The 12603-nt window shown below is 39.7% G+C and overlaps 1 non-coding gene across 1 annotated transcript; it reads right to left on the bottom strand.

Annotated features, from left to right (window-relative positions):
* Positions 1–11910: 11910 nt before the first annotated feature.
* LOC116657674 lies at positions 11911–12017 on the bottom strand. The gene has a single exon (XR_004312871.1). It is a non-coding gene; the product is annotated as a U6 spliceosomal RNA (small nuclear RNA).
* Positions 12018–12603: the final 586 nt, after the last annotated feature.

The following is a 12603-nucleotide window of genomic DNA, read 5'->3' on the forward strand; positions in this document are numbered from 1 at the left end:
TTTACATAGCATTTACACTGTATTCCATTTTGTAAGTAATCTAGAGATGACTTCAAGGAGGCTGTGCACAGGGTATACGCAAATAGAATGCCATTTTGTATAGGGGCTTGAGTATCCGAGGATTTGGGTATCCGAAAGAAGACCCATCACCCACAGATAGGGGAGGATGGCTCTGTCTTCTAAAGATATCTTAATAGATGGGAAATGTCCAACAATTCTGCTGAGGCAGAGATGAAAATTCAGTGAGTCTCTTCAAGGATCTTCTTTGCAGTGACTTTACAAAAAGCAGTTTTGACCCTGCTTTTGGTGGAGGATTTGGCAGCTGATTTTATTGCCCCCAGATGTATCACTTTCCTGAGTCAGTGTTACTGGGCATTTGAAACGTTTTCCAGTGGGAGGAAAAAAAGTCTCTTTGGATCTGACTGCAGCAGGCCTTGGCCTCTTTTGGAGTCCCAGCTTCTTTGAGAATCTGATGCAAACAGTGGAGCCTTTCACCAGAAAAAAATCGTATGTGCAGATACCAAATTTTGCATCCCGTTTCAGTGGGTTCTTGATCCGCTGAAACCCATCTGTGGATCCAATAAGGTCTCAGCAAATTACATTGGGAATATCCCATATGTATGTGTTCAGGAGCCAGCAGAGTGGTAGCCCCTTTTGAAGGCAATGGGTGTCCTGAAAATAGGGTAGCCATGACCCACACAGATCCACACTTGACCCTGGCTTCACCCCATTACCAGCTGGTGCCAGAGCAGGTTAGTGAAATTTGCTTTGCTCATCTATAGAATGGAGATAAAAATACCTCTCACTCAAAGTTATTGTGAGACAAATCTTGGATGTAGATTTAGCAGTCTAATACAGCAGGCTCTCAGTAAATGGTAGTTCTTATTAGTACATGTAAAATGCATGTGCTAGTCTTTGCTCCAAAACCTACTGGTTCTGTTACCCCAGGGAAATCTGGAATATTGTGCAGAGAATCCCTGGTGGGAGTAGCTGGTTATTCCAAATGCCTCTTGAGAGCACATGTCCGTCTCTGAGCTGGTGCCTCTGAGGCCAGTGGCTAGATCAGATTAGGCTTTACGTTCTGTCATAGAGCTAGGATCTAAGATGCTTTGGCTTTTTACCTAAACATCAAGTTTTTAAAATAACTGGATGTACAAAATGGTGACTAATTAGCTCATTCATTTGTTCTTGTATGTTCAGAAGCCTTTAGGAGCTTTCTCTAAATTACAACTTAACCTCCATACAAGTCTTAGTATGTTATTATCATTGGTAAGGTTTATTACCTGGGGTTTTTTTAACTGAAATTTTTATTGAGATAATTGTAGATTCACATGCAGTTTTAAGAAATACAGAGAGATCCTTTGTACATTTTGCCTAGTTTCCCCCAAAGGTAACATTTACAAAAGCATAGTATAATATCACAACCAGGATACTGACATTGATACAGTCTAATATTCAGATTTATTTATCCCAGTTTTACTTATACTGATATGTGTGTGTGTTTGTATTAAGTTCTATACAGTTTTAACATCTGTGTTGTTTCAAATATCCACCACCATGGTCAAAATACTGAACAGTTCCAGTGCCCTCACGTTGCCCTTTTATACCCACATCTTTTGTCCCACTCTCAATACCTAGCAATTGTTAATCTGTCTTCCATTTTTAAATGTTTTCAATTAAAAAATGTTACATACATGGAATCATCCAGAATATAGTCTTTGGAGATAGCAGTATAATTCCCTAGAGAGCCATCTACATAGTTACATGTACCAATAGTTCCTTCCTTTGTATTACTAAGTAGCGTTCCACAGCATGGATGTATCACAGTTTGTTTAACCGGTCACCCTTTGAAGGTCACTTCCATTAACTCCAATTTTTGCTGTTACAAATAAACTACTATGAACATTTGTGTGTACTGGTATTTATGTGAACATGATTTTTCATTTTGCTGGGATACATACCCCACAGTACAATTGTTGAGTCATATGGAAATTACATGTTTAATTTCATAAACTGCCAAACTGTTTTCCAGAGTGGCTGTAGCATTTCATTTTCCTCCCAGCAATGTTTCTCAGCATCCTTGCCAGCATTTGGTGTTATTTTTTCATTTAGTCATCCTGATAGGTGTGTAGTTGTGTGTCTAATAACTGTGGGATTGAGATACAGATTATTTCTTCACATACAGGCAGCCAAGTAGTTAGGGAAAATTCCAGAAAAATAATTCTAAAGCTAAATATAAGTAAATAAAGATCATAGCTGAACCCCACAGTCTATGTTCAGAAACAGCTAAGGTTATGAGCAAAAATGAGAAAATAATTGTACTGCTATTATTCATTTAAAAATGTAGTTTCATTTATAGAGTAGTTCCCATTTAAATAAGCAGTGTTTTAAGTAATTAAATTGATTATCCTAATCAAAGTAAGGCACTATTAGGAATATCAGCTCAATTTTTTAAATGCAGACATGACAGTTTGATTGTAAAACAAAATAAACAAAAGCTTGATTGTCTAAGCTTCTGGTCTGCTACTCCTTCAAGATTTGACAATTTCTATTGGTCCAGAAAAATAAGATGAAAAAATTCTCTAAATTTGGTATCTCATCTATAATATATAAGCAACAATAACCAGAGAAATCAACACAGCAAAGGAAATTCTAAGACCCTGAATCGTTGTTTACTGGCTAAATATTTTTGTTCATCTTCTAACAAGGTTGGAGGAAGCTCTACTATATTCGAGGCCAATGATTCTCACAAGTATGGTCACCAGAGCAGCAGTATCACGTGGGGACTGTTAGGAATGCAAATTCTCAGGTAACACACGACTTACTGCAGCAGAAATTCAGGTGGTGAGCCTGACAGTCTGTGTTTGAACAAGCCCTCCAGGTGAGTCTGATGCACGTATGTACGTGCGTTTGAGAGCCACGTGGAGGAGGTGGGGAGGGGGTGGGGAAGAACCACTGTGAAAGGCACACAGTTACCTTTCTATGGTCCTAATTAAAGGGGGAGAACAGTGATACACAAAATCCCAAACCAGAGTATTTTGGCCAGAATTTTCAAAACAACTCTAGGTAACACAAGCGAAAATGAGATCTATTAGAAAAACTTCAGGGGTCATAAAATCCTTGCTCGAGCTTACGATAGACAATGGGCAGTGGTCAACACATCTCAACAGCGAAGGAGCAGACTCCTTCATCAGACGCAGCATGGCCAGGATGCCACCCCAGCTCCCCTAGGCATGAATGCCATCTGTCCTTCCATCTCAAGACATAAGCTCTAAAGGGAGTTCTCAATTGGTTGACGTTATAACCAAGCGCTGTGTCCCGGCTGTCTGGGGACAGTGAGAAGGAAAAACGCAGCCCCTTTCACTTGTGTGGTGGAAACGGGGCCACAGCCTCCTGCCCACTACCCAGTAGGTCTTTTCTCCCTAATAGGAAGAGAACTGAACAGACCCCACGCGGCGAATGTCTCTTTCGGGAACATGATGGGGGAAGGATGAACATTTCCAGCATTTGATTAAACTGATATCCTCAATTTAGAGTTCCGTTTCTGATGCTCCAAGCTCACACTGACTCGTATGAAGATGGGGGCAGCCTACCAAGAGGAAGGGCTGAAGGAAGTCTGTGGCTTAAAACAACCTGGAAAATTCATGAATCACACATTCTTGCACTAATTATCAAAAAAAAAAGAGCTGTAGTAAGTGTCTGTCTGTGGTAAATATTAACCACAGTTTCTGCTGGCAAGGAGGTGACCCAATTCCCCAGTCCTCCAGATGCTCTGGACCAGTAACCCAGTCATTGCTGTGTGCGTTCTGCTCAGTGTTTAAATCAACTCCTCCAGAGAGGTGGTGTGGCTCCCACTGTCCCCTGATTGGGCAAAAATAGAATCAAGTGCAGAAGAAGTGACAAGATTCCCCCAGTACCCAGAAAGGGGCGGGAGCCATACCTCATTATTTAAAGGCAAAATATAAACAAATTAAGTTAATTTGGGGTTCTGGTTTGTGTGAGGGAGAGATGCTGTATAATTATTAGCTTCTATTCCTGCTTCACAAATGTGATAAAGATTTTCAAGGACAGCTATTTCAAATCCAGGTTCATCCCTTGTCGGGTGCCTGTCACAGAATTATAGTGTGTTGCAAGCCACTACTCTGTCCCTCAGGCCGGCATCAATCTTTTGTCTGCCCAGGATCTCCCTGGATGAAAGGGGCTTAGCCCACAGAATAGCTGTAAGACTTCTCTTTTTTTCTTCACTGAAAGTTTTAGAAAACACTATTTTTGTCAGAGAAATGCAAATCAAAACTACAATGAGATATCACCTCACACCAGTCAGAATGGCCATCATTAAGAAGTCCACAAACAATAAATGCCGGAGAGAGTGTGGAGAAAAGGGAACCCTCCTACACTATCAGTGGGAATGTAAATTGGAGCAGCCACTATGGAGGACAGTATGGAGGTTCCTTAAAAAACTGAAAATAGACTTACCATATGATCCAGCAATCCCACTCCTGGGCATATATCTGGAGAAAAACATAATTCAAAAAGACACATGCACCCCAATATTCATAGCAGCACTATTTACAATAGACAAGACATGGAAACAACCCAAATGTCCTTTGACAAATGACTGGATAAATATGATGTGATATATATATATACAATGGAATACTACTCAATAAAAAGAGAATAAAATAATGCCATTTGCAGCAACATGGATGGACCTGGAGATCATCATTCTAAGTAAAGTAAGCCAGGAAGAGAAAGAAAAATACCATATGATATCACTTATATGTGGAATCTAAAAAAAAGGACACAAACAGACTTATTTACAAAGCAGAAACAGACTCACAGACGTAGAGAACAAACTTATGGTTACCAGGGGTTAAAGCGGGTGGGAAGGGACACATTGGGGAATTTGAAAATTGCACCTCCTGGGGAGGGATGGCAATGTTAGCTGTCTTGACTGTGGCGGTGATTTCACTGGTGCACACATCTATCAAAACTCATCAAAGTGTACCTCTGAAGTATGTGTAGTTTACGGTACAGGAACCAGACCACAATAAAGGTGTTAGAAAAGCAAAACAGTTTTTTGTCATTTGTATGCACCAATTTACAATATTAGTTCACTTTTCCTCTTTATTCGACTGTAGAATTTTAAGCAAACATTAAGACCTTCAGTGTACCAGATAATGTGATGTGCAAGGTAAATTTTCTTTTGCTGTTAAAAACCATTTTTATTGTAAAATATGACACAGAAAAGTGAACCTCCTACATAGTCACCACTAGGTGAAGAAAGAACATTGTCAGGCCCTGGAAGACACCTGAATTCACCCTGCAGATCCCAGTCTCTCCCAGCGCCCCACCCAGGTAACCACTCTCCTGACTCTAACGGTAATCATTTCTTTGTTTTTATTCATAGTTTTATCAGTTCAGTATGAAATCCTGAGCATACAGGGGTTTTTTTTGTGTGTGTGTGCCTATTTTTGACCTCATAAATGGAATCGTACAATATGTATCTTTTGCATCTGGTTTTTCTATTCAACATCATGTTTTTGAGATTCATGCTTATATTGTGTTGTAGCTAGTAGATCATTTATCTTTACTGTTTGTATAGGATTCTATTGTCTGATGATATTTCCATTTATTTATCCATTCATGGACATTTGGGTTGTTCTAATTTGGGGCTAATATGAACACCAAGTTGCATTTTGACTAATACGAACATTGCATTAAATTGCACTTTCTGGTTACTAGTTTGCTATTGCTTTGGCTATTTGAAAGCCCTTTCACGAAGAGCATATTCAAGGTTGGGGAGGTTGTCCATTTTCCTTTGGGATTTTCTGTTTTTCATACGAATTTATAGGCATTCTTCTTGTAGTCTGGATATGAGCTCTCCATCAGTTTTCTTTTTTCCAATCTTTTTTTGTTGTGGCAAAATACCCATAATATATAATTTACCATCTTAACCACTTTTGTCATAGCCTTGTGCTGCATCACTGTCTTCCATCTCCAGAGCTCTTTTCATCTTATAAAACTGAAACAGTATCCATTAAACAATCACTCCTTTATTTCCTCTCTTTCTCCAGCCCCAACACCCACCATTTTACTTTCTGTCTCTCTGAATTTTGACTATTCTAGTTACTTCATGTAAGTGAAATTATACAACATTTGTCCTTTTGTAATTGGCCTCAAAATTCAAATGTTATAGCATGTGTCACAATTTCCTTCCTTTTTAAGGTTGAATCATATTCCTTTGTATGGATGGACCACACTTGGTTTATCCATTCATCCAGCCATTGACACTTGGGTTGCTTCCAACCTTTAGCTACTGTGAATAATGCTGCTATGAATATGAGCATACAAATATCTCTTCAAGACCCTTTTTTCAATTCTTCTGGATAGATACCCAGAAGTGGAAGTGCTGGATCATATGGTGATTCTGTATTTAATTTTTAAGGAACTGCCATACTGTTTTCCATAACGGCTGTACCATGTTATACGCCTACCAGCAGTGCACGAGGGTTTCAATTTCTCCACATCCTGGCCATCACTTGTTATTTTCTGGGTTTTTGATAGTAGCCACCCTCGTGGGTGTAAAGTGGTATCTCATTGTGGTTTTGATTGACATTCCCCTGGTGACTCATGACATTTCACATCTTTTCATGTGCTTCTTGGTCATTCATACATCTTCTTTGGAGAAATGTCTATTCAAGTCCTTTGCCCATTTTTTCATTGGGTTATTTGGCAAGGGATTTTTGAAAGGTCAATTAGGTATGGCCCCTGCATTTTGAGGCTCATGGCTAGTAGCGGAGACCATCACACATGCGAATGCTTCAAACGTGGTATAAATGAGACAGAAGAGCCAAACTGAAGGCTTCCCTTTCTCGAGGGAACCACTATGTTGTTGATGTCAGTGGGGAAAGAGAAAGGTCAGTGGCTTCACCTGGAATGCGCGTGGAAGGAGACTTGCTTGCTGAACGCTTTTGCCTTGTATTTTAAGGTGCAAGTTTCTAAAGAGGTTCCATAACCGTTGGTGATTAACTCAGGAGCATCATCAATTTAAATATACTTGGGAGGTATACTTGGTAACTTTATTTCTCTTAAGACAGCCCCCAACCTTTGCTTTTTAAAAGGTTTGAGCAGTTTCCATGACAAGCCACCTCTCTTTCTGCTGTGAATTTTCATCTTAGGTTGTCACTTAGAGGTATGATCAATTTAGACGTCGCAATTTGCTCTGAGAGCAAAGTCTGAGCGCAGGACAAGGCTGTCTGTCATGCCTCTCTTTCCTAAGTGAGAGGCCCTGGAATCAGATGAGAAAACAGCTTTGTTTTCACTGAGGAGAGTACTTGCTGCGAAGGAGACAGACTGTCCTTACTGCAGCTGAGTTTATGGTTTATGGTTGGATTCTCCACTCATTGATGAGAATTAAGAGACTGGAATGTTATCCTAAATAAGCCACATTGCATCTGAATGGAATTTTTTGATGACAATGGGCTGGTCTGAGAATGCTTCCGCTGGAAAAGAAGTTGGGCTGAGTACCATGAGAGCTGTTTCCTGGAACCCATCTGTCTAACGCATCCTTTCCCTGAGGAGTTTCCACTCCCTGAATGCAACCCCTTGCAGAATACTTCCTATGTAAGTCGGAGGGATAAGGGGTGAGGGGAAACGGTGCCCCCAGTGAATGACTTAGGAAAGATATGGACCTGCCAGTTGCCTGGAATATGGTATTTGGGTAGCACTAGGTTGTTTTGCCAAAGAGCTATTTCTCTTCTTATCGGGAAGACTTGACCTGGGAGTCAGGGTCAGAAAGAATTGCAGCTTTCACCCTTGGTTACTCTGGTTAGAAGTCAGCGAGGGGAGGGTGTAGCTCACAGGAAGAATGGGTTCAATCCCCAGTACCTCCATGTTAAAAATGTTTTTTTAGTTAAAGAAAAAAAAACAAAAGCAAGCTCCTGAGGTTTTGATGGGAGGCGTGTGCTTGCAGTTGGAGAAGCCCTGTCTCCAGTACCCCAGGGTAATCAGGGTGGCTGTACTCCTTGGAAATCCTTCTAGAAGTCCCATAAAAATCACTGTCAAGCCTCCTCTGGATTCTGTTTTCTTCATCACCCAAACATTTCTTTCCTCACCTTTCCTCAAAAATTGAGACTTGCCACAGATTGTTTAACAATCATCAGCGTTTCCTTCCCTCAAAATGCATAGAGAACTAAACACCCAAGGCACATAAGAACCAGGATAAACCCCAGAGCAGTTCAGTCCCTGGCAGTCTCCACCTTAGGCATATGACCTGCAGTGGGTTTGGTATCAGCAGGATGGGTTTAAATACTCCCGTTTGCTGACTGTGGGATCCTGGGAGATCCCCTTACATCTCCAGGCTTCAACTTCTCATCTATAAAATAGGTATAATACCAACATCATACTGTTATTACAAGAACTACCGGGGTGGAAGATGATGCCTGTAAAACTACTTTGTAAAGGTGTCATACAAATGATTGTTCCCAATCGAGGGATATTTCTATCTAAACCTGCAAGCTTCCAAAGAAGGACTTTGGTTTCCTTCACATGCTTATTTAACTGAATGTATAGTGACTAGGACTCGATAAATACTAAAAGTTCCCCTAATTTTTAATAATTCTTAAATGTTGTGATTCTCTGTACCACCCCCCTCAAAAAAAGAAAAACAATCACTTTTAAGATTTTCTAAACAATCACATTTCTCAAAGACAAGCCCATCAGGGACTTGGAATAATTTCCCCATTTATGATTCACCCAAACTGAGTAAAAGGGTGTTTACTTTGGAGGAAAGACACTCACACATGAAAGCATCTTTTTATTACTGGTAACTCCCAAGTCGTTTGTCAGACTTTGATTGTATGTCGTTATGCTTCAGGAATTTAGGACTCCAATCCGTACTCATGCAATACACTGAGCTTACACAATTCTAATGTCTTTGAGGGTTTTTTAAAAAATTATTACTAAAAACCACCAGTGACAAAATTGGGACTCCTCTCTACTCTCTCTCCCAGCCACAGGTTAGCAGTTTGGGGAGGTCCCCCAGAATTTTCTTCTATACATGTGCTACCAGATATATTCTATTCTTACAAATAATAATCCATATACACTGATATTTCTTGATTTACCACCAACTTAAGACATCATCTTGTCCATCAACACATGAATGGATAAAGAAGATGTGGTATACACACACACTGGAATACTATTCAGCCACAAAAAAGAATGAAACTTTGCCCTTTGCAGTAACATGGGTGGACTTGGAGGGTATTATGCTAAGTGAAATAAGTTAGACAGAGAAAAACAAAAACTGTATGATGCCACTTATAAGTGGAATCTAAAAAACACAATAAGCCAATGAATATAACAAAAAAGCAGCAGACTCACAGATATAAAGAACTAACTAGTGGTTACCAGTGTGTGTGGGGAAAGGGCAGATCGGAGTGGGGATTAGGAGGTACAAACTATGGGGTACAACACAGGCCACAGGGATGTGTTATTGCACACCACAGGGAATGTAGCCAATATTTTGTAATAACTGAACATCGAAAGTAACCTTAGAAATTGTATAAAAAATTAAAAAGTTTTTAACAAAAGACTTCATTTTGACTCCCTTTTGTGAAAGATGAGTTCAGTAGCTAACACATCCCTCCTCCTGCCTCCAGTTTTGTAATCATTATTTTCAGTTCTAATTGTACATGATTAATTTTTTGAACTTGTCCTTGCTCTCTATCAGCCTGGAACACGTGATCCCCTCCACGTTAGATGAAGCTATTGGTACCTGACCTTCTACCCCACCTCTCTACACTACCCCCTGCATCTTTTGTCAGCTGAACTTTGACAGTGTCAAGGACAAGAACATTCACAATCCTTTCTGCATGCGGAGCTGACTTCCCTGTTTCTTCTGGTGGTTTCATGAGTTGATTGTTTCAGAATCAAGATCAAAATCTCACCACATTTTTTTTGCTTCACCTTTGGCCACGAGTGTCTTACACAGTGTTCCCCCCTGTTGTTTTTAATTGCTTTACTTTCTTCCTATTGATGAGAAAGAAAAAGACTTGGGTTTTCTTCAACGTGTCATTAACATCACCTGGCTTCTTAGTCATTCTGTCTATTATGTGGATCTATTTCATTCCTCTTGCTGAAGATATTCCACCTGGAGTTCTCTGCCTTTCTCTTCTAATATGGAACAAACAACTTTCCAACTTCACTCCACAACTCTTACCCTGGGAATCCTTTTAATTGGAACTCTGGGCTGGTTTCACCATTTCTTGTACCTTATGTCTTTCTCTTTGTTTGCGAGGGGTAGGGAGTAGAGTGTTTTCATCCTTTTTCTGATAGGAGTACATCCTCAAATCACTTTCTTAGAAAGTATTTGAAAGGTAATCCTTCTGGGTTTCTATCTGAAAATATGATTATGCCTTATATGGTTCTAGAATTCTCAATTCTAGAAGGAATCGATGTCTCGATGGAAGACAGTGATGCAGCACAAGGCTACGATAAAAGCGGTTAAGATGGTAAACTATATATTATGTGTATTTTGCCACAACAAAAATTTGAAAGCATTGTTCCATGACCTTCTAGCATTGTGTCCCCAGAGAGAAACATCGTGTTAGTTTGATTCTCATCCTTCTGACGGTAACCTTTTTCCCCTCTGGAAATTTTTAGGACCTTCTGTTTAATCTTGGTGTTCTGAAATTTTACAAAAGCATGGAACGTAGGCATTGATCTTTTTCTTATTTTTTCTGCTTGACATCCAGTGAGCCCTTCAGCCTAGAGATTCCTCCAGTTCTGGTAAGTTTTCTTTCATGATTTCTTTGGTAATGTCTTTCCCTGTGCTTTCTCTTTTGTCTTTTTTTGGAACTCCAGGTACTCAGGTGATGCGCCTCCTGAATTCATCCCTTATTTTCCTCCCAACTTTTTCATCTCTTTGTAACGTTCTGGCCTGTATTCTGAAAGATTTCTTTACCTTTATCTTCAGGCTCTTCTCTTGAATTTTTTTTCCCTGGCAATCATTTAATTTCTCAGGTTGTTCCCGTTTCATAGCATCTTCTTGTTTTATGGCTACTGCATCTATCTTCTCAAATCTATTGAGAATATAGAGATTTAATTGCCCCTACCTTCTCTGAATTCTGTGTCTTCTGGGGACGGATGTTGTTTCATGCACCTTGGCCTTTCTCTTTCGTCATGCTGGTTTCTTCTTGTGCCTGATCATGCAAAATTAAGAGTGGGGGCCTAGGTTAATTTTTCTGAACAATTGAGTCAGATTTCTTGTGTGTATATATATGTGTGTGTTGCCATTAGGATTCTTCCACAACTGGATGAGCTGACTGGGTGCGATAAAAAGTTCTCTTGACCAGCAGGTAAAAAGAAAGTCAGTCTGATTCTTGATCTTTTGTATGCAACTTGTTTTTACTCTCTGGACATTTGTAGGATCCTCTCTTTCACCAGAGTTTTAAAATTTCACCATAATGTGCTTTGGCATAGGCTAATTTCCATCCATCTTTCTGGACCCCTCACTGGATCCTTTTAGTTTGGAAATGTTTTCTTCTGCTTTGGGAAATACTTTTGAATTATTTTCTTTGATCATTTTCTTTCCTCTGTTTTTTTCATTCTTTACTTCTGGAATACCTCTATTCAGATTTTGGACCTCTTGGATTCCAAGATTTATATAATCTTTTCTATTTTTTTATCTTCATCATTTTGGTCCACTTTATGGGAGATTTCCTCAACTTCATCTTCCAACCCTACTGTTGAGTTATTTTCATTTCTACTATGTATTTTTAATTTCTAAGAGTGCTTTTGGTTCTTGGGCTTTTTTTTATTATTAAAGTATAGTCAATTTATGTACAGCATGGTAATTCAGTTATACAGATTTTCCATATTCTTTTTCACTATAGCTTACTACAAAAAAATATGAAATGCTTCACAGATTTCCCTGTCATCCTCACACAGAGGCCATGCTAGTCTTCTCTGTATCGTTCCAATTTTAGTATATATGCTGCCGAAGCAAGTATCTGGGGGTTTTTTTTGAAGTAGCATCCTATTTTTGCTTCTTGGAAGCAGTATCTTGATCTCTTGAGTATATTAATGATACTAGGATTGGTTAATTTTTTCTTTGTATGGCTTTTCTTCCAAATCTCCCACAAGTGCCATTTGTTTTTGCCTCTATTATGTCAGAGGTCTTCCTCAAATGTCCAGTGATTCTTGGCAGCCTCTGGCCTGTTCATTTAAGAGTGAGGTACTAAAAAGCTAATCAGAAGTTCTGAGATCCTGGGATAATCTGACAGGGTTGTTTCCCTTTGGAGTTCACAATGTTAGCATCTTTAGGTCTTTCCTCTTGGGGTGGTCGGATTTCCCAGAGGAGAATCTTCTAGTCTCCCACCTGGAGGGTACACACCTGGCTGGCAGCATTCTATTTACCCAGTGGGATGTAGGGGTGAGGGGAGGGGGCTTACCATTCCCCGTGTAAGTTACTTAATCCCCAGGCACTCAGCGTGATAAATCTGCTTTTAACCTTGCCCAGTGTATCTTAATACAGAGATCTTTTTGACCCAATGGAGAAAACTTCCAGTTTACTGCCAGGGTGGGGAAGGGGCAGGG

Source organism: Camelus ferus, chromosome 18 (assembly GCF_009834535.1).
Source record: "Camelus ferus isolate YT-003-E chromosome 18, BCGSAC_Cfer_1.0, whole genome shotgun sequence".
Classification (NCBI taxonomy): Eukaryota; Metazoa; Chordata; class Mammalia; order Artiodactyla; family Camelidae; genus Camelus; species Camelus ferus.